The sequence below is a fragment of the Anser brachyrhynchus genome (assembly GCF_964034855.1).
Source record: "Anser brachyrhynchus genome assembly, chromosome: 5".
Lineage (NCBI taxonomy): Eukaryota > Metazoa > Chordata > Aves > Anseriformes > Anatidae > Anser > Anser brachyrhynchus.
This window is the reverse complement of record NC_137699.1, coordinates 4,923,374-4,949,461: the sequence shown is the minus strand read 5'-3', so window position 1 is coordinate 4,949,461 and position 26,088 is coordinate 4,923,374. Positions and strand designations below refer to the sequence as shown.

The window sequence follows — 26,088 nt, the reverse complement described above, 5'->3', positions numbered from 1 at the left end:
TACTTCACTATGATGCAACAAGTTTTAAAGTGACCAGTGGTGTAACAGGTGGTGTGCCCTGATTCCTCTTTTGATAGATCATTTGGCTGCGATCTCTGTTGCAGGGTGCAAAAATTGAAATGAGGATCATTGCAGAGACTATTATAAAATGAAAAGTAGTAGGTATACAACCCCCCTTTCCCTTTCCCTTTCCCTTTCCCTTTCCCTTTCCCTTTCCCTTTCCCTTTCCCTTTCCCTTTCCCTTTCCCTTTCCCTTTCCCTTTCCCTTTCCCTTTCCCTTTCCCTTTCCCTTTCCCTTTCCCTTTCCCTTTCCCTTTCCCTTTCCCTTTCCCTTTCCCTTTCCCTTTCCCTTTCCCTTTCCCTTTCCCTTTCCCTTTCCCTTTCCCTTTCCCTTTCCCTTTCCCTTTCCCTTTCCCTTTCCCTTTCCCTTTCCCTTTCCCTTTCCCTTTCCCTTTCCCTTTCCCTTTCCCTTTCCCTTTCCCTTTCCCTTTCCCTTTCCCTTTCCCTTTCCCTTTCCCTTTCCCTTTCCCTTTCCCTTTCCCTTTCCCTTTCCCTTTCCCTTTCCCTTTCCCTTTCCCTTTCCCTTTCCCTTTCCCTTCTTTCCCTTTCCCTTTCCCTTTCCCTTTCCCCCCATTGAAGAGAAATGACCAAAAAAAAAAAAAGGAAGAAAAAAAGAAGATAACAGGAATTCCCTTGTCTTCTGTAGAAAGTCTCATTTATAGTGGTTAATTACTGTGTTCACTTTCTTGTTTCAAAATGGTTGTGTATGAAGAATTTTCTGTGTGCAAGTAAACCATTCTTCAAGGATTCATCTTGAAACTGTGCCCTTTACCTCAATTAAGTAAACTTTTTAGAAATCCAACTCAAAGGATCTCATCATAATCAACCTTCTGCCCCTTCATTTCTATGATTGTGGCTATGGGCTTACAGGTCATTAATGTTGTTTTAATTGTGGAATTTTGCACTTTCAGAGTGTGAAATTGAGATGTGATTCAGGCCCTAAATGTATAACTTCATTTCAGCATTATTCCTTCTTCTCATTTCACATCATACTATAGTTCTGAAAATAGTTTTTTAACTGTTGTTGAATGGTACGTATTTTAGTCCTAGCAGCCCACAATGATAGGCCACATTCTCAAATGATATAACATGATGCCATGCTTTTTACTAAATAACTGCTTCCATTTTTTACTTGCCTCCTTCCTTCATGCTCACTTTTCACTGTGCACAGAAAATACACACTACCTGTAGAAGCTGTATCTTAGAAGAATCAGAAAATTTTAATGAAAGATTTTATAGAATGAACAATTTTTTCTGCTTTTCAAAGGTGGTAAAATCTTTTATTGTGCAAACAGAAATCTCTTGAAATTATTAGAGCTGACTGTTTGGGAGGATAGAAGACTATTTTATAAGTGACTGCATAAATAAATTCTGCTATTTATGGAATTTTCTTTGGCTCATAACAGTTAGAGCACACAAGATCCTGTGGTCACCTACTGATGTTCCTAAACTGTTTTATGTCTAGGGTTCTGTTGATCTCAATATGCATTTGCAAGACAAGCAAAAGGTGCCTGACATCATTGCATAGGTTGCTCTTACAGCTTTGCTTTTCTCCTTTCATAGTGGGTCTAGGAGAGCTTGTCACTGATAAGGATGCCAGAAACTTTCCAAACAAGCATCTAAAATACCTGCAGAAATTGCAGGTACTGAGAATGGTTTGAGAGCATTCTGACTACAAAATAGCTGAGGAAAGTTTCTGATGGGACTTGTACCAATTGAATCAACAGAATATTTTAAAGAAAACTTTGTTCTTGTATATATTTCTGCAGCAACTCTTTACCTGTGTAGCCACTTGGAGCTCAGCTTCAGACATCAAAAGTGAATATAAAAGTGGTTTAAGCTAATAGAATAAGAGCTAGGCTTCCGAAAGGGATAGGTCTTTCTTCTCAGCGTCAGTGGGAGCTGGCCTCCCAGACACCTTTAAAAGCATGATGTGAGTCTTTTATCGATTGCAGGGACAGGTGCAAAAATCTACATGGCACAGCTGCTGACCCGTGTAGTAGGCATTCGGTTTATCTTACTTATAGCATACATTTATATTTAATTATACACATTGTATAGAATATAGCTGATAGAAATTTTATGATGTTAATATTTGATGGACAGAGAGCTTTTTATATGGAAAAGGAGAGTTATTTTTTTAAGCTAAAAAAAACCACACAAAACTGGAATTCTAAAATAAGAACTAAATGATACAAGGCTCATTCATAGAGTATAGAACTGCAGATATTAAAAAAAAAAAAAAAAGTATTTCATTTAATTAGGTCATGAGGGTTTGTGTGTGAATGTCTGTTTTAGCTATATTGTCCATCTTTTGAGCCAGGAACTGTGCGAGGTAAAATGAGTCAAGGTAGTGAAAAAACAGGTGTCATTTTCCTCCCTATAAACCTTAGGTATCTCATACTTGACTTTTCACTGTAAATAACTGTTTCTGATCAATTAGTGTTTTCATAATTTTACTTGGACTCTGGTTGTGCTGGCAGAATACTCTTTTTACTGAACTCTTACTTGATTTCTTTTGAATGCACTATACAAAATGCACTATTTTATTACATTTACCAAGGAAATGTGGTTGAAAGAAAAGTCATTTTTGATAGTTTTGTATGATTTACTAAATACAACAGTCTAGCTCAGATGAGTCTATTTTGAGAAGAATGCTGTTTGGGGTTGGGTTTTTGTTTTCCCACCGTGAGCAGCTGCATACTGGCTAAGTCCACAGCTGATTGCCAGTTCCTAGGTGTTATCTGAGCAAAAAGCCCTAATTTACTCACGATCATCAGGCATAGTTGGCCCTGTGCTGTCTGTCTTATTCACATTGTTACTTTAAGAATCAACGCTTCACATACATTATATTCTGCATTTTTTTTTAAACCAAGCTAAAATTCTTCCTGATAGATTAACAGAATGCTAAAGCTAAATTTTAAATTTTGTATATTTAACCTTTCCCCCTAATTGCTTGCCCAGAATAAAGGTTTGGTGCTTTGTTCCTAAATTCTCTACATGAGGTGGTGTGCATTAAAGTGTATTTATACTCTTTCGGATTAATTAACTGTGACCTTATGAACCACTGTCCTTGTTTAATTGGTGGCTCCAAAGCACACTAATGGCATAAATCAGCTGATAATGAGATTCAGGCTTGCTTTTAAAATATATAATAACACAGCATTGATACAGCAAATGAGATTTGTTGACTTTCTGTTGGTATTACAGGAGAGAAGACACAATTAAATGTGTACTTTTGGGATGGGGGAGGGCTTGGTTGGAATGAATAATATGCACTTCAGGGTGGGTGTATGAAATAAGGAGGATATTCTACATCAAGATAAGTTTGGTATTCTCTCCTTGTCTCTAGGCAATGCACAGTACTGGCTGGTGCACTTTAGGATACAGAAATGTTGTGGGAAGGTGTTTCTTAAAGATTACTGGAGGCTAACAAAAACGATGATTTCATCTTAAATATAGTTACATGTTTTTAAACTAAGCCTACACCCACTGTTTTATGAACTGCAAATTAATCAGATAGCTCCTTGAGAACAAAAAGGTTTTGACCTAAACTAGTTGCCCAGGCTCCATTACTATTTTCAGTTTAATGTTACCCATATCCATCCTCACATTTTGGAAAGAAAACAAGGGCTCTGCAACAAAGTTTCTTTGTTTTCCTAAGAACTAAAAATGTGCTGTATGTAGACCAAACAATAAAAATAAACTACTGAACTACCTTCTAATGCATGGGGGTTCTGGAGAGAGGAAACCATGGATATTTAGAGGCATAAAGTGAGTCATTGTGCTAGTTAAAGAATTTTATAAGGCAAGCTCTGTGGGTTTGAGTTGCATCTGTTACCTTTCCAGCTAGAACTGAGGGGTATGCAGGAAAAAGAATGTTGGATTTAATCATGCCTTATAGTGAACACATTGTACTTAGACTAAGCTTCTAACCAGGATCTAGACCATAGGAGAACAAAATTGTCAGTATATCTTTTTGTATGAATTTTGCCTCAGAGGGGTTCCAGTTAAACATACCTAAACAGTAACAATTTAAACCACTTGAGCTGCAAAATGCTGCTAACAGAATACTTTTTAAAAGTAATGAATGTTCTGTAACATTAAAAAAAAAAAAAAAAAAAGCCTCAAAGCTATTTTCCTTATTAAAAGATAACCATGCTTGCATTTATGACAGTTTGTAGAAGCTGTAATGGACTGGTTGCTATGGTGTGAGATGTAGACCAATGAAATAATTGTTTCTCTTGGTATTGGCTTCCTGGAAACAAATTCTGTGTAAATTACTTGGCTGAAATAGTGACAACAATCTTGTGTACTGCTTTATTTAGTTCATAGTTAAAAATCACAACTACTCTATAGTAATAAAAAAGTAAAATTTATCACTTCTGTGCTTTCTTTTAACTTTTTTTTTCCCCTTTTAAATTTTCAGGTCAGTTTCATGAATTCAAAAGCAACTTACCAGTGATTTCTGGGAGCTGGGGCTGATTTTTTTTTGCGTATTTGTAAGTACTTATTGATTAATTTTCCTGTTATGTGTGTCTTTCTAATACTGTTTTAATGCAAAGGATGGAAACTATTTTAAAATACCATTGTAATATCACCAGTTTAGATTCTTCTTTCATTAAGAACATACCCAGCTACTTACAAACTTTTTGTAGTTTTTTGCTACCAACTTAAGATTCAGCTGTTCGCAGGGGCTTACAGATACTTAAATTAACAGTGCATATTCCTGTTTCTTTTTTTTTATGATAATAATGAGAGAACAGTGGTGCTTACAGCAACACATTAGTTATGAGTCTGTTGCTAACAGTGTCAGTGCATCTTCCTGTTGTGATTAAAATTGTTTCTAGTAGTGAATTGGGGCAGTGATTCAAGACTGACAGGACTTTTAGAGGAATTATTACATGGGTTAATGGAGGAAATGCGAGGACAACCAGTATCTGTTGAACTGGGAATGTATTTATATTTACCCTGGAGAAAGCTGACCTTTATGGTTGCAGCAAAATGACTGAGAGTGTGGTCATTTAGGCCATGGCCCAAGAATATGTTTCAGCATATGCTCAAGTTCAAACAGAACAAATGGGACTAGGCCTCTACATAAATACTTTGAGAAAGGGAAGGTTAGAGGAGAGGATGTGGGAGTAAGACACTTATTTACACAACGAATAGAAAGCTTTCAGAATTACTGTTTTGGATAGTCTTCAGCTTCAGTCAAGTATAATAAGGAAAATCTAATGGGACTTAGACTTGGCATGATATAAATTATTGCAATACCTTTTGTATGATGTAGTACAAATGAAACCAATCTATGCAGCCTGTTTTCTTAAGTCACAAATATAGTTTATGAATAAATATTTATTCAATCATTTGTGGAAAAAGATGTTCACAGAACTACATTCATCAGGGAAAAATATGGCTGTTTCTCCTCTCAATATGGAAATGAATTCAATTTGTACTAACCCTTCCTCTTTACAAATGTTCATTTTCATACATGGTTTTGCCATTACATTTGCAGTTTCCTTCACTTACAGGTCAGTAGACATTTGCATCTTTTTAATGAATGTTGTCAGTCGTATTTAAAGAAAATATTGTTATCAAATAAAATGAACAAATTAAAAAAAAGTATTACCTTTGAAAAGCGACTTTGAGATGGCAGTGTAAGGTTATGGGGTGATTACTGAATCAGTAGTGAGACGATTGCTGTAACTTTTCCAGGCTTTGCCATTTCATGTTTCCTTCAAGTTATCACTTAAGTTTTCCGTGCCTCATTTTTTCTCATCTATGAATAGAAACAGTAATATATCAGTCAGTACAAACAATACCTATTTATACCTCAATATTGAGTGTGCTTTCTTGTCAAAGCAATGGAATAAATACTATTGTAGACTCACAGTGAATGTCATTGTGCGTACCAAGCTAATTGGATGAGAAGCTGTTAAGTATTGTTTAATTCGTGCACATGTAGTAGAATAAACTTATGAAGTGCTTTAGTAGTTGTATTATAGAATCACAGAATATCCCAAGTTGGAAGGGACCCACAAAGATCGAGTCCAACTCCTGGCTTCACATGACCACCCAAAAATCAGACCACATGTCTGAGAGCTTTTGTCCAAACTCTTCTTGAGCTCTGGCAGGCTCAGTGCTGTGATCACTGCCCTGGGGAACCTGTCCCAATGCCCAACCACCTCTCAGTGCAGAACCTCTCCCTAACCCCCAGCCTGACCCTGCCCTGTCCCAGCTCCATGCCGTTCCCTCGGGTCCTGTCGCTGTCCCCAGAGAGCAGAGCTCAGCGCCTGCCCCTCTGCTCTCCTCGTGAGGAAGCTGCAGGCCGCCATGAGGCCTCCCCTCAGTCTGCTCTTCTCTGGGCTGAGCAATCTGAGTGACCTCAGCTGCTCCTCATATGTCTTCCACTCTAAACCTTTCACCATCTTTGTCACCCTCCTTTGGACACACTCTAATAGTTTTCTATGGACTTGTGATCCGAGTCTTGCCTGTCTTGGTTAACAATGGCAATGTTCTCTGGTGAGAACAGGACAAAAATTGACATAAAATGTACTTTGCAATGTTTGTGTTTAGGTTAACCAAATAAGTAGTTAAACTATAATGCAAAATATGGACTATTGTTATCACACAACTGTACGCTGGCTTTTGCAGAAAAAGGTTAGTAGAGTTAAGACACCTTACATATCGTGACCATTAGAGCTGGAACACAGTTCAGCAGTCTTACCAGAGAAGACAAATAAATGACTGTACGAAATGACTATGAAATGGACTACAGTCTAGTCTTTTATACGTATTCTCTGTAAATTAGCAGAGAATCGTATTAACAGGAATATCTGGAGACGCTAATACTACTGCTGACTGATTATGTTCTTTGATTAAAGGACTTATTTTGGTATTTAGCACTGTATATCTGGGAACATACACATCCTACATTCACATAAGCTGAAAATAAAACGTAGGATGTACAACTAAGTGATACAGCCCAGTGTCTCCTTACATAATGAAAACAGGATTGAAGTATACATTCTACATTAATACAGGTTTAGATCTGCTTAAATCATCTATATTGTACCTCTCCAAACTTGAAAATATTCTTTACATAATATACATCACTTCAGCAGATACAGACTCATGGTATTCAGCAACAGTAATAAGTATAGTGTCATAAATTTTCACTGTGCTCTGTAGACTAGTAGGGCATGCTGTTATTTCAAGTTTCTGTCAATTTAAAGGTTTGATTTCTGCAAATACTTTTTCATGTGAGGTGACTCTGGAAGCTGATGAGAACAGAATCAGGACTTGAGGATGAACAAAAAGGCCCTAAGGAGATGATACTATATAAGATGAGAGCTTTGGGGGTTGGTGTGGAAGACAAAAGGTTTGCATATATAAAGAGTTTTGAGAAAATTCGATTTAAAGCAGCACTTTAACAATGCTAATGAGAAGTGTATACCATTTTTAATGTTACACTATAGTACTTGGGTGTGTATTTGTAGTGTATTTGTTTGATCTATACTCGAAATGGAAGGAGTGTAAATTGACACTAGGAAGATTGATTTTTGAAACTTCATATTTTTTATAAAGGAATACAGCAAGATCAGCAAAATAGTGCTATAGGTCTATACCAAAGCTATTTCAACCAGGGGCTATAATAACTTTTTCCTCAAATTTTTGAAAGTTTTGTCATAAATGCATTCTGCTGTAACATGTAATTACTTGGATCATCCAGTTCAGACAACTTTTTTTGTTGTCATATTTGGCTACTTTTGTTCAGGAGAAAACAGGATTGATGATTCATACAAAAGTAAATTTCATGGAAAATGTGACATTTGTGCTTTTGTGTTATGCCCACAGAGTAATTGTCCTAACTAAAGGTTACTTTTTTCAAGAATGTGGGTTTAATTTATTTATCTGTCCTTCTCAAGTAGGTTTGTCCAGTAGTAAACTGCAATGGTTATTTAAAGTTATAGAAGGTAAAATAAATATCCTCTAATAACTGCATGTAAAATGAATTATACTTGTAGATCAGGAGTTGTATATACCTCTTTATTAGCAGTTCAGTTTATGTGCAAATATTTTATTGTGACTTGTGTGTAAAGTGAAAACAGTGACAAAGGGGGGAAAAAACTCTGAAATGAATGGTGGTAGAGCCCATAAAACTTCAGTGTCTCTCTAGAACTGCTCTTCAATGAAAAGCCTGCATTGAAAATATGGTGAAAATAATATAATTGGCTTTGAAACTAAAATCAAATCACTTTAAAAACAAACAGCAGCATTTTTTGGAAAGGTTTAACAACAAAAATAGAAACACTTAAGGGGCACGCACATGCACACACATCATAACACAAAAAACCTGATAGTGTAAGTAGGTAAACAATCTTTTCAAGCACTTCATCTGAAAGCACATGGTCAGAGGGTACATTTTGATTCAAACTCAGTATTTAATGTTTTTCCTCAGTTTTATTTTTAAGGCAATTTTTATACTTGGTTTACTTGGAATGGTTCTATTTAAAACTTAGGGACTGTGTTCAGTTACAGCGTGGAGCATCTGACCAAATAGATTTGTGCTTTAATAATAATAAAAAAGCCTCCTAATTTGTGACTATTTACATGATAAAGTGAAAGAAGCATAGCTTATTTGGGGCAAGTGAAGGCATGTGGCTTTGGCACTACTTAGCTTTACAGGTTTAATTGGGAATATCTGATGTTATTCTGAAGTCCGGTTTATTTGGGAGAATACTGTGTCTGTACTTGCTAGCTAAGCAATATGGTGGACTCAGTTTATAAAAACTTGATCTCAATTTTTCTCTTCTTAATATCCAGTTGTTCATTTTGGTCAAGGAGGTGTGTATCAGAGCATCACCTCTTTATGGATGGAACTCATTCAAAATTCCTATTAAGGAAACAAAGTGGTGCCTTGCTGGAAGCTCTATTTTCTGCAACATCCAGAGGTGCTCAACATGGGGTGTGCTGGAGGTACCAGAGGTCTTTTTCCTCTTCTGTCTGCTTTCCAGCTAACATTTGTGACATAACAATGTAAAATGATGTGGTCATACCATACCAAGTAGCCTCTCAGCAATTTGAAGCTTTGTTTTCCTGGGATTATTTTACAAATGGTGAATATAAAATCTGCTATAGTGGGAAACTATTCCCAATCTTACTGGTTTTATGCAATGCTTACAGTACAGCAGCACACAAATTTTCTAATATACAAAGTTCCAGCATATAACATGAGGTATAAATAAATACAAACGCAAGACAACTGCACTGGAGATTTTTCTTGTCTGAAAAAGCTTCTGTATAAAATACACGTATTTTAGACATTTTAAAGAGATAATCAGTTGTGTAGAAACAAAATAGAAAGGAGAAGGACACTTCTTTACACTTGAGTAATGCCATCCGCCTGGATGCCCAAGTACATTTGCCAGTGTGGGTCAAATGGAAGCATACTTGCATCCTTCCAATGCTGTGTAGTTTCACCTGAAGAGCAGAAAGTGTAAGAAAAAAGGACTGAAGGAGAGAGAGAGGTGACTGCAATAAACTTCTCACTTTTGGTGAGAACAGGACACAAGTCCAAGCAAAACTACCACAAATTTTATTTGGTTTTCAGTCTCTAAGAGTCTCATGCCCCTCCCACCTTTGCTTCTAGATGGGATGTCTGGTGGACTCCCTGTATGAATTTTTCCAAAGCTGTGTGGTTGTGGTAGGGACTTCTGGTTCTCTTAGTAGAAGGAGTGTCTGTTACACGGAAGCATGTTCCTATCTAAGTTCTCATTTACCTTCTGAGTGCAGCAGATGTTATTTTGGCTGCTGGTCTATTGACTGTACAGACTGTTTCTTTGTAGTAAGTAAAAAAAAATGAATAGGTATACAGTATGCTCATGTTGTGGAAGCAATATGCATTGTATTCATTTTAGCCAGATTTTCTTATAATAAGCAAATAGCATACCTAGACTACTATTTTGATTTTTAACATAGAACAGAAACGTTGTTCAGTTTCTTACAAATAATGGAATGCATGTCACAAGAGAAAACATACAACATAACAATTTGCATCCACATAAATCCAAAGGGTTTATTGTGCTGTCATGCTTATCAGAGCCTTTAGAACTGCTAAAATAAAGACACCACTGAGGGGGCGAGAGCCATCCAACCAGCTTCTGATATACTGCACAGAGATGTGTGATCTTTGCCTACTTTTTGATGAAGTTTAACCATTTAAAGAAGCTGCTGCTGGAGATGCTCTTTCAAAGCATTGCCATGCTTTGAATGTGAGGATCTCCTTGTTCCATTGCTGCTCCATACGTGTGATGCATGAGATACATCTGCTGTCTAAAAAAACCTTTGCAAAATCACTAAGCAAAAAAATGGAAATCCTCATCTAAACATTTCTATTTTTTGCAAGAATGAAATATGCCATTCAAGTTGCATGCAATCTTGAGAGAGAGGAATCTGTTAGGAAATATTTGTGCTAACAAGCTGAAATAAGAACATGGAAGCCAACTATTTGTACAAGTCCATACCTGGACAGAGTCCTAGAGGTTTTCTGCAAGTGATTGGCGTTTACAGAATATTCTTGGAAGAAATGATTGTTTGTCACAAAACCAAAGCCTTAGGTCACTTAACAGTTAGATCTTAGCAAACCTGTAAAGAAAACTTTGTTCCAGCCACACTGTGAGTAGTAAATTATACAGGGTATTTCTTATTCTTTGTAAATGACACAAAGGATTTCTTATTCTGTGGTGCGGACGGGGAATACTAACAGTTGATGTGAGCATTAACTTTTTGAATCATATTACTTAAAAGGGTAAGGGTTATAAAGTGCCCACAGACAGCTTCATTTTCTCTCTGTCTTCCTAATGCACACATACCAATGGCTGTTTGATTCATTTATTGACATAAAACAGAATTGCTTAGAACTAACCACTCATTCATCATAATCACAGTTACAGGAGGGTGTGGGGTAAGAGGTTAACTGCTTGCTAGATGTATCAAGATCTTTGGTATATACCAAAACCTGACTTGATAGAAATCTGATAATGGGCTGTTGAAGGTAAAACATAAGTGTTAATAGCTAAATAATAATAATAAAAAAGATATAGACTATATTATAAAACACTCACATTTCTAAAGTTAATTAAAAAGAGCTGATCAAAGTGAAACCCCTTTAAAAATGTTACTTTAAGATATTAAGATAGAGCACAAAGGTCAATTTTAAAAACCAGTGCATTTTTTTAAATTCATTTTCCATGAAATGGGTAGGCTTCTTGGCAGCACTTTAATTAATAATGAAAATATAAATAATGTGAAAAACTTCATTTTTACTTTAGTAGTTTAAGTTCATACACAGTGATGATGAACTAATATTTGGGGTATCTAAATTAACAAGGCATTTGACAAAATCAATTTGAACTAACTGGGGACAGCTTGCTGTTCTTAATATGTGTGATGGATTCAGTACTCTGCATCATAAAATATTCAAAGACTACACTTAATTGTGTAAATACCATATTATCTTTATGGGTTTATTAGAGATTACAGTATAATCTTGGCTCTGAAAGTTAGTCTGAAGGATGCTCCCTGCAGGAGCCAACAAGCCCCAGGGAATCCAATTCCCCAGAGCTAAAACAAAGCAGGTTATGTTTTTTTTTTTTTTTTGAAGTTTCACCTCTCCTGCCTTCCCTGATGAAACAGTTCACAAAATCTAAGACTTCATTCAAAGTTCCTATTTTTGTATTAAAATAAAAGCGTGATCTAGAAAAGGAGATGACTTCTGTCTGGAAATTGGCAGGAATTAAGGTCTGACTGAAACACATGGTCCTGCAGAAGGACCTGAAGTACTGTAGAAAACCAGGAAGGAAAATGGATGCCTAGCTAGTAAACTGGCCATGTATTTGGAATTCTTACTGCTTTACTATCTATTTTCTCTGAAATGCTTTAGTATTCAATACGTTTCTGTTTGAGAACTGCCTGGTCTCAAACAGAAGTGGGAGGGCGCTTTACTGTGAGGGTGACAGAGCACTGGAGCATGTTGCCCAGAGAGGTTGTGGAGTCTCCTTCTCCGGAGATACTCAAAACCTATCTGGATGCCATCCTGCACAATGTGCATTAGGTGATTCTGCTCGGCAGGACTAGATGATCTTCAAAGGTCCCTTCCAAACTTGGCCATTCTGTGATTCTGTGATCAGTGACTAAACCCATCATTTATTTCCCCAGTAGCACTGAACTACAGTTAGATTTGCTGAAGTGATCAGAGTAAAGTGCAGGAATTTGGAGCCTAAATGCTTAGCATTATGAAAGTGAAGTGAAAATTTCATTCCCCCAAAAAATCGTTGCTAACCGTCTAAAACTTGAGAGGCGTTCCTACAGCAGGCGAAAGGGATTGGAGATGTGCTTAAGTTGGAGTGTGTGGCAGCACTCCTTGCTCCTATTTCAGCAAAATAATTTTATGAACATCGTGTCAGGCTTGTGATTAGCCAATCCATCAGTGGAAAGCTGGCAGCCCTTTACATTTCAGAGACAAAGAAAAATTCCAGAATGTACCTGGTATTTTACACAATTCTGTGAAGTTCATTGAACTTGCTTTTATTTCTCCTGTATTTCAGAGAGATTATTTAGAATTGAGCATGCTATCTTAATAGAACATGCACTATTGATTTATTTAAAGATATAATATTTTCTGTTGTCTTTTTATGTCTTTGGGGTTGTTTGTACTATTGGTGTTTTATTTCATTGTTCCATTTTTACCAAGTGATTACAGTTTGTATAAAATCCAGCAGCAAAAATAAAAAGCTGAAATTATTCTTTCTAAAATGCAATGTTCTGTATTTGTCAACACTAGATTTCATGTTGCTCTGCTGCTTCTTAACCCAGTATTTTTAAAGTATGGTTAGAAAGTCTTAATTTTATGGAACATTTCCTTCTCCAAACCATGATGCAGATTTTAATATAAATTTTGGAAAAGCTATTTCCCCATCAACTGTGTTGAACTCCCCCCACACCCCATATCCGCTAAAGAACAGTTATATACGAGAGCTCGTTTATCCTATATTGCTTGGGCAAGTTTTTATTGTTGTGAGGTTATTGGCCTTCTTACATTGCTTATATACTAAGGTAACATCCCACCCAAGCAAGTAGTCCTTAAACTTCCTTGCTAATTTCATTAAAGCCTGACAGTATTTCCATATTTGTAAGAAGTATGAGCAGGCTAGAAGGGAATCTTTTGCCCAGGGGTTTCTTTGCTAAGAATGGAACCATATTCTCTTGCCTCTGAAATACTGGGTATTGGTTGTTGCCCACTCCAGGATTCATCAGATCCAGTATGGGAACCTAGTTTGTTCTTCAAACTCCAGGTTGTGAAATATGATCAAGGAATGAACAAACTGCATATCACAGAATCATCTAGGTTGGAAGAGACCTCCAAGATCACCTAGTCCAACCTCTGACCTAACACTAACAAGTCCTCCACTAAACCATATCACTAAGGGCTACAGCTAAACGTCTTTTAAAGACCTCCAGGCATGGTGACTCAACCACGTCCCTGGGCAGCCCATTCCAATGCCTAACAACCCTTTCAGTAAAGAAGTTGTTCCTAATATCCATCCTAAACCTCCCCTGGCGCAACTTTAGCCCATTCCCCCTCGTCCTGTCACCAGGCACGTGGGAGAATAGACCAACCCCCACCTCGCTACAGCCTCCTTTAAGGTACCTGTAGAGAACAATAAGGTCGCCCCTGAGCCCCCTCTTCTCCAGGCTGAACAACCCCAGTTCCCTCAGCCGCTCCTCGTAAGACTTGTTCTCCAGACCCCTCACCAGCTTTGTTGCCCTTCTCTGGACTCGCTCGAGCACGTCCATGTCCTTCCTGTAGCGAGGGGCCCAAAACTGAACACAGTACTCGAGGTGCGGCCTCACCAGAGCCGAGTACAGGGGGACAATCACCTCCCTAGACCTGCTGGCCGCGCTGCTTCTTATGCAAGCCAGGATGCTGTTGGCCTTCTTGGCCACCTGAGCACACTGCTGGCTCATATTCAGCCGACTGTCAACCAATACTCCCAGGTCGTTCTGACCCTTCATAGCCCCAGCCCTAGACAATCATAGCTATGACGTGACTGTTACTACCAGATCTGTCTATAACTTCTCTGTGATTTCTTTACTTGCTTGTTAATCTCTTGTTTGCAAAGATGTTTTTTTTATGGACTTGAGTGTAACTTCTAGAGAACAACAAGGGGAACACAACAATGTTCACTCTGTTACACTTTTGCTGTATTTGTCAGAACAGCTGCAGGACCTGTGTAATCTTACTCCAGATTTCTAGAGTTGTACGTTAGGTAACATATACATCCTTTTCATAGGCCAATTTACTGGAATAATTATACAGTTATTGAAACAAAATATAATAATAATTTATTCTTTTCCATTCAGTTTTTTTTTTTTTGTTTTAGACTGAATTTGTACATTCTGATCACCACAGGTTCCATTATAGATTTGTTTCTGACTGTAGTATTCAGCAGTATTTTTTTTTTTTTTAAGGCTACATAGATTCTTGTAGGTTATGCCAGGAACATGGCAGCCTCTTTTTTCCCCTTCCCCCTTTCACCTTTTCCTTTTCCCTCTCTGGTAACTTGTTTCTGGGTGTCAATGAACTCCTTCATTCCTCCAAAACAGCCTTCCCCTTGAGATAGCTGTTTTTTATGTTTTTTTTGCCTCACCCACCCACCTGCCGTTAACTATTTGGTTTCCACTCAAATACTTCATCATCGAGATTCAAACCTCATTGTCCTGTGGCCATTGTTGCTTAGCAGAACACCCATGCTTGCTTCCTACACAAACACACACAAATAAATTAATAACTGAGTGGAACTCCTCCTCCTCTGTGCTCCAGAAGGAGCTGCTCCAAAAAGAAGCCATTTATAGTATCAATAAGCTGCTTCTCCAAACCATGTACAGATGTGTTATTCAACCAGTTAATATTGGGGTAGTTAAAATCACCCATTATTATTTTTCTGGCAGATTTTGCCACTTCATTAATATCTTTCAACATACTGAGTTGCTTGGCTGTTCCTTCTTTTACATGGCTTATATCATATCATGCCATCACAGCATATTCTGTAGTTTCGAGTTAATTGCCCAATTAACAGTGGTATTCATGAAGTGCTAGGAAAATTCCACAACTAATGATTTGGACAATTTCAAAATAGGTTGGTATTTCATAGTTTAAAATGTCAAACATGCCAATAGCTGCAAGCATAAGATCATGCAGGCTTAGAACCCAATAGCTTAAAAATTCCGTATTGCAAAAATCATAATCCAGCCCTCAGAAACGTGTTTCCCAGCCCCCAGTGTTTCCATGTAGGGAAGTTCTGTGCTACCCTAATTTCTCCTCAGGCTGGTGAGGTGGGAGCAGGAAGCAGGGCCTCCTTAGCTTCTCAGTATTTTGTGGAGATGGGGAATAAAAACCTTCTGGCAGCAGTGAATGCACCCTCACCCCAGCCTAGCCACAGAGGATGTGCGTGGTAGCACTGGGAACCCTGCTGTAGCAGTGGAATATCCTGTATGTGTATATAGGAATCAGGAAACCAGGGATGTGAGTGGCTGGAAGGTTGCAAGATTTGCTAGAGGACTTTGTACTTTTCTTTCCCGTTGCCTGGGTTAGGTAGGGATATTAACAATACGTAGTTAGCTTTGATGGGCCATTGTTCCCAGATGCAACTGAGAGTTGCCAATAGACTCTCTAGGCAGTGATCTGATTTTTGTTTTGTCTCACCAGCTGCCATGCAGAGATGCCAGGGGATACACTGCCTACCCTTTTCACCATTTCCCCGCACCTTCTGTGCCATTTTGGAGTTGTAGGACTGAGGTGATGCCATAGACTTAGTTCTACAGAATCTGGCAATAGGCTGGGGTTGTAAAGTAATTTCACTGTATCCAAGAAAGAAGTTATGCCTTTTTAGCCTTGAGATTCAGAGTCAGAAGCTTGGGTTCAGTGAAGTAGTCCACCTCCTAAAAGCTAAAGGATCACAGAGTCAAGGTTTATTTCTAACATTTACATTGTCAGAACATTTGACTTTCACTGCTTATCCAGTCCATTGGAATGGTATTAGTGGACTAATGCAAACTTCTTAGAGATATATGTATATGTGATTAAGGTCCTAATCCAGCAAGGTGCTTTAAGCATTTTGAGGTACTTCACTGTAGTTGGCAGGACTTTGCAGGAGTTTAAAATCCTGTGAATACTGAGATCTGTGCTGGAATGGTACCGATTATATAAATATGGCTGCTGATAAGTCTATTTTTAATTAAATTATTGAAATATAATGTTGTTTAGATCTCCCTTTTAGTCCTTCTTGGAGATATGGTAGATTCTTTAAGGACATTATAATTTACATTTTATAACAAAAATATAGCGAATTATCTCTTTCCTCATGACATCTCAGCAAACTATCATTAACATTTTTCATCAGTATTCTGTTTAGAGTTTTCTAAACTGAACGGTGTAGAGGTAACAGCTCATTTTTAGATGCTATTACAGTTCTTTCACATCTTTATAGTACTGTAGTAAAGCTGAATTTACTGGCTACCTTGAAAGCGGAGTAAGGCAGCATTAGAATCTACATTAAAGTGATTCAGTACTCTTTAGAGAAAAGCCTTCTTAACTTGAGATCAGATACAGTACGTATTTTGGGGGCAGCTTTATAAGGATTGCCGATAAACTTGAACACTACCAACAACAGCTGCTTTTTGAAATATTGCTCTGTCCAGCCCATTGAAATTTAAGGGAATTTGCTTTGCTTTGTAAGCACATGTGATCGACATTAGCATTCAGGGGAGCTGCACCTGCAAACGGAAGGGAGGCTATATCCTATGGACTAATTTTATGGCTAGAATTAGTAAAGATGGGAGGGATCAACTTGCATGCACTTGTTTCTCCTTGGGAGTTAAGTGCAAATCTTCAGTCTACTTAGGTGAGTACCATGATCTGATATATTTTTCCTAAATGTTCTTCACCGTGGCTGTTCAGATTCTTTTAAGCTTGAGCACATGGAGAGAATATTTTTTCATAAACATTCAGGAATTAAAAAATGTGCGTCCAAATAAGTTGACCTGCAGTAGGTCCAGTGGTTACTGCTCCTGGCTTTGGTATGGTTCTGAGCATCTCACTTCATCTTGGTTTCCTTTCAACTAACTATTTTACATTTTTAAACTATGCTCTTATGGAAGGCGAAGTCTGGTGCACAGAAGAGGGATTAGTGGGGGCCTCCAGGAATGGCTGTAATACTGATTCTAATAATTTAGGTTCTTATTACACTTATAAACCCAGTATTAGTAGTAATAATGACTACTTGCAGTGCAGTTTAGTAAGTGCAGTTCTGAACTATTGAGATTCTAAACCCATTGAGACTCTAAACCCGTTAACAGCCACTAGAATGTGTCTTGCTGCTTGTAAAGGGTCCAGGATTCTGCATGTTCTAATTTATACAAAAGTTTTACTTATTTATTATCTTTTTACCTTTGTTCATAATTTTGCATTAAAAACTAGTTAGGTTATGTCTGTGTAAGATTTGTTCCGATACTTGGTTAGCCGTAGAACAATAGAGCATTTAGTGTTCGTGAAAGAAATGCCTTCAGTACTTTGAATGCAGCAGCTTAATGTTGTTTCTCTTAAAATATGATAGCTTATTGAAAATATTTTTCCAGATCAAATACACTAAGTTAATTAAATTATAGCCTTAATAAAACCTGAGAATATAATCAATAAATACAGATATCAAATAGAAAAAAATATTAAAAAGAAGATTAAGCTGTCTTTTTCAAATGGTAATCTCTGATTCTATTGACTTTTTTTTTTTTAACATGAAAATAAGATCCTTCTATTATTAAGTGGTTGCACAAATTCTACAAACCAAGGAACAGCAGTGATGTAAGAAGTGACTGAGCATTCATTGTTAACTGAATAGCAATGTTACCATTAGTGACCGTAGTGACAATTGCTGTATTGCAAACTGAACAGAATGGAAGAGGTTTTTTTCTTTTTCTTTTTTCATTAAAAAAAAAATAAGTTAACTTTAAATAGCAGTAAGTCCAAATTAGAATGGTGACCTAACATAGTTATAGCTAGAATAATTTAAGATGTAGATATGGAAATAGTTCTGCATTTTATCCAGTTGCAAAGTAAACAAACAAACAAAAAAAGGGAAACAGTATTTACAATAAATATATTAAACTTTGTCTTAATTATTTAAATATGTGTTGCTGAAAGTGGCCCAGAATGCTCAAGCATTTTGGGAATTGGTATTTAACCATGAGGGTAGGAGTTCCCAAATAATAAGTTATGGCCACAGGTATCCCACTCCCCACAATGCATGTGAAAAATCATTGAAATATGTCATAAATATGTAATTCTGTTCAGGGAAGTTCTAAGCAATGTTATTAAGAAGAACAGTTATAGCCTTTAGCTCTTTGACTCAGCTAAGTAAATTTTCAGTCCGAATTTACCTGTTCCTCTCCCAGATTTGACCAGCCTAAAGATGTCTTTGATAGTGCTGCAAGTCTGTTAGCACAACCCCATTCTAAGCCTAATCATCAATGCCAAAAGAAGGCTTGAATTCTGCTGTCCTAAACTGTTCTTTGTGAAAAGCTAGGACTACAAAGATATGATTACAGTTTTTAGTATTACTATTTCTGTGAGTGAAGTGGGAAAATAAGCTGATACTAGGGAAGGCAGCATTTTTATTTTTAAGAAAATGTTTCTCACCAGACCCATCTTGTGGAATAGCCCCTTATGCAGTGCTTATGGCCAGTACATCCAAAACAACAGTTCTAAATCCAGGGAAAAAAAATCCCCAAAAGGATGATTCCTAATTGCAGCTATCCACAGGATACTGTCTCTGTTTTACTGACAAGTTTCTAGCAAACCTAAGAGTTTGCAAACTTTAAAGACGAAAGGTGATTCCAGAGGCATCCTGTTCCTTGTTAAAGGTTCTGCTATATCACTGCTAGGACAAAAAAGTGAAGTGCCTCTCCACCAGCTGCAGAGAAAGAAGGTGATTTGAATGTTAATGAAGGATAGAAGTTTCATAGTAACAGAAAAACAGAGGCTCTATAGATAAGAAAATATTTTCCCAGGATGTCTCAGTCTGCAGTTGTTGTAACCAGAGGAAGTAATATTACTAAGGAAGTATTTAAATGTCTTTAACAGATATTAGATGATGAAGTGGAGTAGTCATTATATTCCTATCCAACCTCCAATGCATGAGAGGTCTATTGAAATACAATCTTTTGAGAATATCCACTTAGTCCTGTTTCTAGACTCCCAGATTAGTTTGGGCATCCTGTTAATCTACAGAGCTCCAAACACAAAAGATTTCTCAGAGAATTAAAAAAAAAAAAAAAAAACAACAACAAAAACAAAATGTTGTTTAATGCAGCAATAAAGATCTTAAGGCTCATTGTCTTCATAAATTTAAATGCCACTCCTCTAGCCCTCCTGGTCTGAAATACTTCCTGGATTCAACAGCATTGAATTTCTTTTCTGATATTTCCACCTTAGTTTTTTGAGCATCTTTTGGACCTGGCAGTGCCCTCGAGTGGTTCATAGGTTTTGATGTGAACATGAGAATTCCTTTTTACTCCTGTTTACTCTTTAGTTCTGTTTATTCCTTGCTGTGTTTCATGAGCCCCCTATTTCTAAATATCCAATCCACTGGTAGTCCTGCAAACATAAACTGGCACTTAGGCCTTCCTTGCAGTTCCCGTTAAGAAAAAAAGTCAAAAACATCAGTGTCTTTTAGAGACAACCTACTTAAATTCTAATGTATTTGAATGTCTGGTTATTATTAAGAGCACTGTCACTCTGTGTTTGGGGAGGGTTTTTTTTATTATTATTTTTATTTTCCTTGTTAGTTTTTGAGCAAATTAACAGAAAAGTAGTGATGAGTTTACAATAGTACCACTGAATTGCTCAAATCCTGAGACCTGCAGCTGAGACCTGAGCCTGTAAAGGTACAACATTTGTCATTCTGATGAATGACTTTTCCTGCCCATAAAATAGGGGAAGTAATCCATCCTCATTCTCCTCAGTGCTCTCTAAGCAGAGACGTATTTGGTTGCCAAACTCTCCTTCCCATTCTTCAACTAATCCCAGGAAAAAATGGAAATATGTTGGAAAGCTTGTGACACATGGTGGATGACTAGTTCTTTGCTCCCTGAACTCTCATCTGTAGTGCTTGACAACTTTATGCTTTTTCTTGCTCCTATTTAGTATCTTGATGGAATTGCTGTGGGATCCATTGAGATTAAATTTCTGCCATACACAGGAGGTGTGTGGCTTTCTGGAATGATAACACCCACTTCTGCCACTCTGAATACCCAGTAGAGAGCAGAATGAAGATTGGCTGGCTTAAACCAAAACATGCAACAAGGGATTTTCCTCCAGAACGTCTTTTGTTCTCGGTTGAATAGATCTAGAATTTACCTGCTAGATTTTGGTTAAGTATCAAATAATCAATTTCCAAGACAAAAGAGATATCTAGATGTGAGTGTCATTTCAAAATGTTGATTTTTGGAAGGATAATAGAACAATAAGTTTAAACGATTCTCTTTTCACCTCGGAATCTGACTTTTTTGGTTTTTGATAATCTCATCTGTGTGAGATGATGGACCATACAAAACACTAATGTAAGAATCCATCAGCTTACTGAACTTTGTTAGCTTTCTTTGGGTGCCTGCTGTGGCCATCATCACTGTGATATCTGAATGCCTTACTTTTTTTGTAGGAGTAGTTTGAAATGCTAAGTTTGATATCCTTAAAAAAAAAAAAAAAGAGGAAACGATAACTTTACTCACGGTTCTCTAGAAACTTGTATATACAGTTTTGAGAATCCTTTTTTTGAGTCCTATTTTGACTCTGGTCAAGGATAATATCATGACAGTTAAGGCTAAACTGGTAAAAACTTGAATTTTGAGTGACAAAACTCCTTTGCACCAGTCACAGGCTGAAGATTGTTAAATGATGATGTTCTAGAAACCCAGAATAACTACTGTGCATCCATTGGGTCCCTGATAAAAGAGAATCATTCAAAACAATACTTATTGCCAAGGGAACAGTAGGGTAAAAAAAATGAAATATATATAGATATTATAAGCTAGTTGCTTTTATTTTTTATTTTATTTTATTTTTTAATTTTATTTTTTGTATCAGAATAATAATATTCAACAACCAGGGCGAATTAGCCACTGCTGTGTGTGGTTCCAGTATTACCAGTACAAGTACAGTAGAATTAATTTAATTCTACTAGTCCAAACTTAGCTTTACTACCTCTAAACTATATGCAAGTGTCTTTTGTGAAGACACCCTTTGTGTTAATGCATTTCAGAAAATTGATAAAAACGTCAGCTTTGTCATGGGATAGGATATGCAGATGCTCCTTATTTTTCCTCTGTTTTTACACTTTCATGGGGAGATGCCTAAGGTTAATTCAGGATGGTTATAGGAGCTAAGTGAGAAAATCTCCTGCATGATGAGCTTTGGAAGCTGAGACATGTTGTACTGGTTCTTATCTTTAAATATAATGCAGTCTGTTGTCATGTGCTAGTGATGTCAAATATCATCTGAGCATTCTTTGGGCTATCTGTCTCCACGTGCTACTGGCACATGTACATATTTCTGTCCATTTTTTAGCAGTACGTATTGGGCTTATTCCTGTGTTAGCATTCCTTCCATCAATCCTGAATGCAAGCCAGCTCTACCAGCAGGAGAATTTTATATCTGTTTCATACGTTAGTATGATGACTTAAAAGGCCACTCCTTAATTCCTTCCAGCTAAGGTTTCTTCATTTATTGTATATTACAGTGCAAAGGTTTCTTCTTTTGAGGCAATTGATTTCAAACTGTTTTACCTCTTTGATTTCTTCTGTCAAGCAGTATGGGGGACACAAAAGCCAGGATGTTTTTTGGTATAACCATTAGCAGTGCTTCTGTGCACTTACTGTGTTAGGAGGAGAAAAAAAAAAAAAAAGGGTATTAATTCTCAATGCTTGTTTTCTTACAATAGCAGATATGTGTGTAAATCAGATATGGACTATAAATCAGAGTTATTTTCATTAATTCTGTAGTTAAGCTTTTGTTCATTATTTACATCTTGGAAAGATCTAATTCTGGAGAACAGCTGAGTGGGAGGATCCTTCTCTGTAGTCAGCTCTGACTGATAGCTTTGGAGCAGTCTCCCCTTCTGTCTGTGAAAATATATCATTCTATAGTATATGGGATTTGCTGGACATGCTCTTCTTGAAGAAATAGACAAGTTAGCAACATTTTCCATTGGCAAATCTCCAGGGCAAAATGTTTGTTATAGCTCTTGTATATCTTTATGCTTTATCTGCATGCTTTAATTTTTGTCTCTTAGTAACATAAGAGTTTTAACCTGTTACAGGGTAGAAGTAGTTGCAGAGTTAAAAGTGGTCTCAGTTTTTGGCTGCAGAAGTATATTATTCCAGAGCACTTCTAAAGCATCTGAAGACTTGAGAACTGCAGTATCAATTTCAAAATACCACTTTCACTGTGCATATCTAGGGAATGCTTCAGATACCTGCTGCCGGCGACTTGACAATAGACCCTCCCAGGATTCTTCATGACCAGGAATTTCTGCAAGAAATCTCAGCAGATTTCTGTCAGAGTTTTGCTTTAGGTTTGGCAAGACTTTGCAGGCAGAGCAGACAGAATCGTAGCTGTAATACATTTGCTTATAGTATGCTAGTTTATTTGAAAATTTCCAATCAATTTGGTATAAATCCTACTGAAAGTTTATAACAACTATTCTGCTAAGTATCTAGGCCACTATTTAAGATATGAATGAGAATTCTCATTCACTGATGCAACTGAAAATTTTCTTTAGGATCTTTAAAAATACATTACAAGATTTCTGTTGAAAACAGGACAAACAAAGCTTTTCTAGCTGACTGATTAAAAGTTTAATTAGATAAAAAAAAACTATGCAAAAAGTAGTTTTTCTGAAGCCTAATGCACTAGTGAAGATCAGATCACTCTTCAGAAATCTGTTTGTGCAATAATTCCATTTCCTTCTCTTTTAACTGTTTTGAACACAGTCAATATGACGATGGAGTAGAGGGGTGGAGCTGGTTTGCCCTGTGAACAAATAGCTGAATCCAGGAAATGTTGTCTTTAGTGGTAATCGTATGGGATGGGAACAAATGTGTTCTGAAGGATCGTAAAGGTAGGGAAAGATAATGTTTCATTTTTAAATTCATAATGGGAAGTGGAAAAATTACCTTTTCACTAGCTTGTTCCTTTGGACTCTGAGCTGGCTGCCAAGTTGCCACTTGTTTGTTTTATTCGTGGTGTGCTCTTACAGCCTATGGGATATTAGTTCCTGAAGATTTTATGTTCTATTCTGTACTATTACATCTAAGCACTAGGTTTCTGTCAATGGAGTACATTAAATTCATATGACAGAGACGCACAAAAAATACATGGAGACACTAAACTGGAAAATGAAATTTGTTGCATGTAGAGAATTTTCCTCTAATTAAGGACATCAGATATGTGTCTGGTATACTATATCAAATAGTCCTCTCTGAGACCTACTGTAAGATTTTTTTTCTGCTGAATATCAAATGTAAAAAAACAAACCCTGCCTTGTGACATTACTGTGGACTTGCCATTGACTTGCATTTACTGACTCAAGCTAAACAATTTTATTTGATTCTAAACTTAATTTTTTGCTTCTTAAAGGGAAAAAAACACAAACCTTTTTATAAGAGGTATTTCCAGCATATCACAAAGAAAAATTGCCAGTCCACATATTTCTTCCAGTTTGTGCTGCAGTCTACTGAGGTTCTACAGCAGGAGTGTGTTCAAAACAATATATAATTGTCCCAGACTGAAATAGAAGAGAAGAAATGTCACAGCTTTTTGGAAGCTAAATGTAAAATGTTGAAATACCATCATTTTTTCCTTCTTAAAATCTTAGTTACTTGCAAGTGAAGTTCACTACATTTTAATAGTTTTATGCCTTTACACAACTGCAGTCTGCTACACTACAAGGCCAAAGCACAGTTAATAAAATGAGCAGTGTCTTCTGAAGGAAGGCCAGAGAGCCTAGCAGACAGCGCTAAAAGGCATAGGTAGAGTTGGTTAGCAAATACAAAGAACCCAGTCTAAGAATTGTCACATTGCATATGCCATAAATAGTTAAAATAAAAAAAAAAAAGAAAAGATGCTGTTGGCCTTCTTGGCCACCTGAGCACACTGCTGGCTCATATTCAGCCGACTATCAAGCAATACTCCCAGGTTCTTCTCTGCCAGGCAGCTTTCTAACCACTCATCTCCCAGCCTGTAGCACTGCTTGGGATTGTTGTGCCCCAGGTGCAGGACCCGGCACTTGGCCTTGTTGAACCTCATACAGTTGGCCTCAGCCCATTGGTCCAGCCTATCCAGATCATCCTGCAGAGCCTTCCTACCCTCAAGCAGGTCAACACACGCACCTAACTTGGTGTCATCTGCAAACTTACTGAGGGTGCACTCGATCCCCTCATCCAGATCATCGATAAAGATATTAAAGAGGACCGGCCCTAGTACTGAGCCCTGGGGGACTCCACTAGTGACTGGCTTCCAGCTGGATTTGACTCCATTCACCACAACTCTTTGGGCCCGGCTATCCAGCCAGTTTTTAACCCAACGAAGCGTACGCCAGTCCAAGCTGTGAGCAGCCAGTTTCTTGAGGAGAATGCTGTGGGAAATGATGTCAAAAGCCTTACTGAAGTCAAGGTAGACCACATCCACAGCCTTTCCCTCATCCACTAAATGTGTCACCTTGTCATAGAAGGAGATCAGGTTCGTCAAGCAGGACCTGCCTTTCATAAACGCATGCTGACTGGGCCTGATCACCTGCTTGCCCTGCAAGTGCCGCGTGATGACACTCAAGATAATCTGGTCCATGAGCTTCTCTGGCACTGAGGTCAAACTAACAGGCCTATAGTTTCCCAGGTCTACCCTCCAGCCCTTCTTGTAGATGGGTGTCACATTTGCTAGCCGCCAGTCGACTGGGACCTCCCCCGATAGCCAGGACTGCTGATAAATCATGGAAAGCGGCTTGGCCAGCTCTTATGCCAGTTCTCTTAGTACCCTCGGGTGGATCCCATCCAGCCCCATCAACTTGTGTACATCTAAGTGCTGTAGCAGCTCGCCAACCATTTCCTCGTGGATTGTGAGGGCCACAATCTACTCCCCATCCCCTTCCACCAGCTCAAGGTATGGGGTAAAGACACAAGACAGGCCTAACCCTAAATGATATATTCAGACCCACTTGTAATTAATCAGATGAATCTTGTGGTCCTAAATGAATACATATTATTTCAGAACTTCGGTCTGCATTGAGTAAGCAGAAATTAGTGGTCTTGATGTTCTAAGATAACATGCATATCAGTACAACTGAAGTTTGAGAATTAACTTACGCTAGAGTGCTATAGTGAATGAGTAAAAAGTCAAAGTATTCAAACCATGTGTTCTGCTGTAGGCTTCTAAATTATATATGTCAACAGAATTACAATGCCTTGCTTAGAAATGATGAGCCTATGCAAATGATCTGAGGTTAATATCTATAATTTGCAACTTGGAAACCTTTTTGGTTCTTGTATAGTTTTCCTAGATTATTTTGCATAGACCTATGACATTTTGAAATCACAACATAAATTGAAAGGATACAGCCAGAGCAAGGAAACTGATCCTTAACTAATTTCTAAAAACAGGAACCAAATGGTTTAAAAGTAACCAGCCATCTCAGGTGAGTCTGCAAGAGATGCTTTGTGCAACCACTCTGTGCAATAGGTTGTGAAAGCTGACAGAAGTAACATGAGCATAAGGTTAGCTTAGTAGCTCCAGTTTCAGCATCCTCGCATGAAGTGTAGTACATCTCTATGAATGGTCTGATTTTCTTTTGCCCTGCAAGGTCATAAAGCCCGACTTGGCTTTCTGACACTGGCTAAACTATGTGAATTAAGTATAGCTGATCT

At 37.6% G+C, this 26,088-nt stretch overlaps 1 protein-coding gene across 24 annotated transcripts in view; it reads left to right on the top strand.

The window, feature by feature from the left end:
* The window catches only part of SOX6 (SRY-box transcription factor 6), a 484,589-nt gene that overhangs the window by 52,280 nt on the left and 406,221 nt on the right, over nt 1-26,088 (top strand). For 22 of the 24 annotated variants that reach the window (XM_080595801.1, XM_080595800.1, XM_080595815.1 and 19 more), the window contains one exon: nt 4,490-4,562. The gene's annotated coding sequence lies outside the window, so the exon portion shown is untranslated. Of the gene's footprint in view, nt 1-4,489; nt 4,563-13,966; nt 17,025-26,088 lie in introns of those variants that run through there. The other 2 variants (XM_080595811.1, XM_080595810.1) reach the window with 1 other exon arrangement.